This window comes from Lactuca sativa, chromosome 3, assembly GCF_002870075.4.
Source record: "Lactuca sativa cultivar Salinas chromosome 3, Lsat_Salinas_v11, whole genome shotgun sequence".
Taxonomy (NCBI): Eukaryota; Viridiplantae; Streptophyta; class Magnoliopsida; order Asterales; family Asteraceae; genus Lactuca; species Lactuca sativa.
Window position 1 is genome coordinate 282,374,773 of NC_056625.2, and position 6,838 is coordinate 282,381,610.

A 6,838-nucleotide genomic window follows, 5' to 3' on the forward strand; every position below is an offset into this window, starting at 1 on the left:
AAAGCCATTGTAGAAGATATATTAACTGAATTACGTAACTAAATCAATTAAAAAAATGGAAAAGGGAAGAGTTTTTAAATTCATCAAACAAAAAAAAAATAATAACAAAGTATCCAACAGGTTGTGAGAATTAAAACAAATATAAGACTTATGAGGGGATGCTTATCTCCCCACTCTTTATGCTTATCTCAACCATCCTACTTCGGAGCTCCTGTATCTCTCGGAAAAGATGAATAAAAAACAAGTTCTCACACAAAATTTTGTATTTTAAATCTTTAATGAAATAAATCAAACTGTAAATAATAAAAAATAAAATAAAATTTGTTAGTTACTTGGACCATATACATTTCGAAAACAGACAACATTGCATTCTAATTTCAACAACATTTTCACATACCTTTCTTTACAAATACGTTAATAAATACGAAGACCACAATTACTAATATAAAGAATAATGGTTATAAACAAAAGATATACCTTGTATGATAGTATTAATTCATAAATATCCGATTTATCATAAAATTTAAAGAACTTGATTTTTTTTAAATTGTCCTAAAAGGGTTTAACTGCAAATACATAAAATTTATTCAGATTTTCTAAAACCATCTTTTAAGTTAGTAGTTTATTGATTTTGATGCACATTCATATCATATTTACCGGTTGATTTAATCCTTCTTTCGGTTCACTTTGACCTACTTTGGTGATTGAAGTTGGCCCATACCGCAATAGAACCTGATGACAGCAAATAATATTTGTTAATGTATTGTGTGGTAAATAATAGAACCAAAATAATTTATTCAAAATTTATGGAATTTTGAATTATGAAATAATAGATATTTTTTTACTGAATTCACGTTACTTATTTATGTTGGATAGTTGAACGGGGATTTGACCTTCGGTATTTGATTTGATATTTTATGGAAAACTTCATGATTTTGGGTTTGTTAATGGTTCAAAACTATAACTAAATCTATAATTGATATCATTTTTATTGTTATTTTCCAAAATATATTTAACCTTATTTTAATGTGCTGTCAACTTCGTGATTTTCCAAACTATATCTATAAAAAAAATATAAAAGTAAAATTGTTAAATTAAATCATAATAAATTAAAAAGATATTTCGATTGTATTAACTGAAGAAGAAATGGAGAATAAAATATCGGGTGGGTTTAATCAAATATGAAATTAATTTAAAAGAGAATGAATTTCATTTAAAGATCATACTAAGAAAAAACAAATACCCATGTCTATGTACTTTATGTGCTTTAATATTTCCTTTAAATTTTATAAATAAGTCTCGACCTTCTTTTTCTATTTAGAATAATCATTTTTGCTTCTATTTAAAAGCAAGTAAGATGTTCTTCTTCTGCTTTTCCAATACATATTATAAAAAAAAATGAAACATCACCAGCAGCACATAAAACACAACTCATTACAACATTCAAACATCATCAACAACCCATACATTCAAACATCATTAAAAACACCTTTATGCGTTTACTGAAGTAAACCAAAACACACATACACAACATACCAAACAAACAACACTTAAGAAAACACACACTTAGGTGTTGTTTAATTTTCTGAAATAAAAATTTATAAAGTCTACGGACCACCTTTGCAATCCTCTACAGTAGAAGAGGTGGATCAAACGGCTGCAGACTGTAATAAGAAGCATGTTTGTTTTTTTAACATTTGTATACTGCTACAGTTATTAAAAATTTAAAACAAACTAATTTTATAAACCGAAAATGATTTTTTAATACGTAAAATTTAATAATGTATAATATTTCGGAAACAATTAATGATATTTCAGTAAAAAAATAAATGATATTTCAACAAAAAAAATAAAGATATTTTAGTAAAAAATAATGATATTTCATTAACAAATTATCGTTATTGAATATAAAAAAAATTCAATAAGAATAAACAAAAAAAAAGGTGAAAGAAAATTTCAACAACATATAATAAAAATTACAACAAGGAAAAAAGAAGAATAAGAGGTTGGAAGAGGCAGTACAAGTGTTGCGCCAAACAGAGCACGCGCATAGGTTTTTGACTCCGATGACTTCTAAAAAACATACAGCTGCGAGATGAAAAATATTGCGTGTGTGCTACGCCGCATAGAAATAAGAGGTTTGAAGAGGTTTTTCTAAAAAACAAACAACACCTTAGATATATCACACAACTTTAAGCATTAAATATGCACGCTTACATAAATATGGTTGCAAGACATGAAAAAATATTATAAGCTTCGTGTAACATGAACTACATAACCCTACCAAAACTTCTATGTTGAGGTGTATCGGTGATCATGAGTGATGGAGGAAACGTTGGTCATGAAGGAAAACAATCGCATATCTACAAAGATCTATGCCATGTATGAAAACCTATATGTGTAGTGAGCAACTTATTTGTGGGTGGTCGCGGCGGTGATGATTCTTTGATAGTGGAGGCAAGGATGCTTCCTATGCTAGAGGTTGTTATAGTGGTCGGAAGTGCTGGCTAGGTGACGTCGGAGACAGAGGTGAAAGGGAGGTGACGGCTGCAGTTTAAAGCTAAGCTTTTCTAGGGTTTTTCTTAGAGAAAATAGTTCACAAATACCAAGTGTTATTTTGGATAAAATATCCAGGGATCAATTGTATTTTATAGGGTAAATGTTTTGTTTTGATTGGCTTAAACTTATTTATAAGGATCCCTATCCTCACCGTCCAAATTGAATCTAAGGTTGATATTGATGGGTTTTGAGAAAAAGAACATCCTATGTGCACATGCAAAACCCTAAAGTATATGGATCTAGGTTTCTCTATTATACATGCAAATTATCCAAAGCTTGTAAACCTTAATCTAGCATACCTTGATAACAAGATCTATAACGAAACAAGTTTAGATGATACCTTTCAATAGTTGCACGAATCTTCGATCTTCAAGAATCTTAGTGTCATATGTGTAACACCTCTAATGGCTTACAACCACCAAAGTAAGAAGATGATCTTGAAGAGATAAGGAGTAAAGCATAATTTCAGCTATAGTAACTCTAGGTTTTCTTGGTGTAGCCGAAACTGAAGCCCTAGGGTCCCTTAAATAGCTGAGCTGCTAGGGTTTCAGTCAAAACCCTAATTGGATGACTTAGGCCCTAAGCAACTTAAGAACCTTCTGGAATAAGGCATCTTTGGACAAAATTAGAGTGGGCTTCCACTCCAAATTTTGTCCCCCTTATGCCCATGAGGATTCATAGCCCAAATTCAATTATCTTATAATTGATAGTTCTAGACCCCTTTATTTAATTAATCTCTTTTAGCCACATAATTAATTCTTAACTAATTTTTGACCAATATTAATTAAACTATATGATTTCTCTTTTAATAAATTATTCATATAATATATTAAAAAACCATAATAACCTCTCTCTCTCTCTCCATAAATCATCATGTCCAGTTGCTTTGGTGAAGGCAACCCAAAAGGACCACGCACAACCGAGTCAAGTACATACCAAATATAGTTACGGGCTTAGACACTAATCTAACAGATATCTTACCTCCTTATTTTTAAGACTTTATATAAAAACTTTTGGACTCCTTTTATATATTTATTATAAGGTAGTATATATATATATATATATATATATATATATATATATATATATATATATATGAATATTGTCTGTTCCGCCGTCCCGGTACGCTGAAGCGCTTAAGCGGCAGATTTGCAATATACTAGCATATACTTACCTTTATATGCACACATAAATATTAGATTCCTTCGTTGCGCCAGTAGGCACTAAAATTTTGTTGCAAAAAGAATGTTGTCCAATGGTGGTTGCTGTGGTGGTGGTTTATATTCATATATGAATGTTACAATTCTCTATCGTGCCGGTACTTGGGAGGGTTTAGCAGCAAATAGAATATGTGGTGCATATTTGTTCCCGCGTTCTCGTTTTCATAATTGTTCTCATTTGAAAATTCCCACATATATATATATATATATATATATATATATATATATATATATATATATATATATATATATATATATATATATATATATATATATATATATATATATATTACATTGTTTACAACAATTTTATGCATTGCAAATACGTTCGTCAGTAGTTGAAAAGTCAAAGATGGAATTTTGAATAAGTCAATCACAGCGTGTTATCATCATCTTCCCTTAAATTTCAGCTGGTGGAGATGAAAACCTGCTCAAACAACTCAACAAATTGATATTTCATTGAATCCTTGTGGTTCCTATGGATCTGTACATCTTTTCGTCCACATTTGCTCTACTAAGTCCCTCTCTCTTACTCACCGGTCACATCCACTGTCTCCGCACCACTAACACCGTCGTTCCACTTCTCCAACCTCACTTCTCTAACACGAACCTGCTCCTGCATTCTCCGCCTCTTTCATTTGTCCTTTCTCTTTCAGGATGAATTGGGTTGCTAAACTGTACTCTTTAATGAACGACCACCAAATACAGATTCACCAAGGTACCCCCTTATCTTCGTATTTGGGAACACTTTTTGTATTAGAGACGCAAAAGGGTTCTCTTTGTTTCTGTCTATCTCGCTCCATTCAAGATCATGAGAAACTTTTCATGTGACTTTTTTGTTACCTTTTCATTATCAGATTTTTTTTTTGTTGTAGGATAAAATCAGGAAGACCAATAAGAAATAAAAATATCTATGTGTGTGTAACGATATCATGCTCCAAACCTCATTCTCAATCTCGATTTCAATCCTTGAAACTTACTCTCGATCTTGATATTCTACAGATAAGAGACAACTACAATTTCAAGCCCTAAATTTCAAAGGTAAGCAACGATTTCAATCCCTAAAAATCACTCTTGATCTCGATTTCAAGCTCTAAACCACAATCTCGATTTTGATTTTGATGTTTTGCAGATAGGAGATAAGATATGATTCCATGACCTAAGCATCTCTCTCTCTCTCTCTCTCTCTCTCTCTCTCTCTCTCTCTCTCTGGTTTACCATCAAGGACACAAAACGTTACGATTTCGTGTTTTTTCTTTTCTTCTTTTGATTTGTTGCATAAACATCAATTTTTGCTACATAAATTTAAAACTTAAAGGTATTTTGAGGAATTTAAGGGTTGGATTTCGTATATGTGTGTATGTTTAACAGGTGAACCTAAAAAGTAGAAGGTTTGAAAATGGTTAAAGGCAATTAACAGGTATGTATTTTTGTATGTAGGTGTGTGTGTGTGTGTGTATTTATGTAGGAGTCTAATGTGCATATGTTTATATCCAGGTGGTTTTATTTGTTTTTGTGTGTTTTTATGTAGGTGTGTGTATCTGTGTTGGTGTATATATAAGGTAATAGCCTATGATTTTTGTTCTTCTCGTTGGAAGGGTATTTTCTGTGGATGAATCTGATTATAAATTTACTTTAAAGCTGAACATCTATCTGTAGATGAGTGGCTATAGGTTTGTGGTTTTCATGCTATATCTCCTTAAATGCCAAAGCTTGCTTATATTGTATTCTCTTTTCTATGAAAATTCTGTAATTAAACTTCTGAACATATATTTCTGAATGAAGGATAAAATAGGAGTAAAGGAATATGGAAATGGAATGGGAATCAGTAGATGCCAATCATATTCTATGGAGAGGTTTGTTAATTTGTTTTATCTTAATTTTTATGAAAACAATTTAAGTCGACTTCTAATCGTTACTATTCATAAGATGGGCTGGTTTTAATATATAATTTTTTTCAAGATGGTGATTTTAATGAGTTACTGATTTGTAATTTATAAGAGGTCCTGCATCTACTAAAACATTTTGAGTTTTGAGAATTTCATTTTCTGGTTTATATTTCTTTGTTCTTGTATTTGTACGTGAGTTTTTTTCTCACAGTTTGAGTTTTCTGATTATGTTCCCCTGTCACTTTTCATTCAGATTAAACCGCATGGAGTTGTTTCTAACTTACACCGTATAGTTGAAAGTATTTAATTTTCCCTTCTAGGTTAAATGTTATAAAACACTTCAAATGGTCAAAAAGTATGTGTTTGTAATGTGTGTGTCTGTAATGTGTTTATGTGTGTGCGTTCTACGTTAGTGTCTCCAATTTATATTAAATGAAGTAATTTCGTTTAAAATTGAGTAATCCATAAGAAAATTATTCTACATCTTTTATTTTTAATCACATATATCATCTTACAAGCATTTTGAGCAGATGAGAAGGGAAGCAACAACAATCAAAGATTTAAATAATCCAAAATGAAGTCAAGATAGGTGAGGGTGGGGTTAATGTTGTTGGCATGTTGCTTGAAAACAAAAATGAAATGGATAGTTCTATTTTACAATACTACCACTAGCCGAATAACAAATATAGAAAAATGGGCCTTGTGAACTAATTTGTAATATTAATAAATTGCTAACTTGGACTATTCTACATGGTGATAGCTATTTCTTATATTTACCACGTGGTGTTATTGAAATCTTGATTTGTTTTGTAAAATAAATTAAGCAAGATTAATTAAATCTAAAAATCCCTAACATATTTTGATTTAAGTTTGGCACTTTTAGGTTTGGTTGTAAAATATTAATCTTTTTCGTTTTACCTAATAAATTCATTTCAAACTTGACAAAATCCAATATCAAGTTTCATTTTAAACTTGGTTTTGCATTACTCTACACACAAGTGTGTTGGCTTTCCCTATGTTGACCAAGTACTCCACATATCCAATTGAATCCAATTGAATGAGTTTAACCCCCTATACAAGTTATAAAAGCATTTCCACTATATCTTTCATCCCACTCTCAACCATCGGTCTTCATGAAACCCTTAAATACCCTCCCCCGAAAGTCAACCT

At 30.9% G+C, this 6,838-nt stretch overlaps 1 long non-coding RNA gene across 2 annotated transcripts; it reads left to right on the forward strand.

Moving 5' to 3' along the window:
• Nucleotides 1-4,101: 4,101 nt before the first annotated feature.
• Nucleotides 4,102-6,149, forward strand: LOC111900848 (uncharacterized). 2 transcript variants are annotated; one of them, XR_006189683.2, is made up of 5 exons: nucleotides 4,102-4,497; nucleotides 4,655-4,820; nucleotides 4,912-5,199; nucleotides 5,277-5,635; nucleotides 5,922-6,149. It is a non-coding gene; the product is annotated as an uncharacterized LOC111900848 (long non-coding RNA). The 2 variants fall into 2 exon arrangements; XR_002853291.3 differs by having other exon boundaries at nucleotides 5,311-5,635.
• The last annotated feature ends 689 nt before the right edge of the window (nucleotides 6,150-6,838 follow it).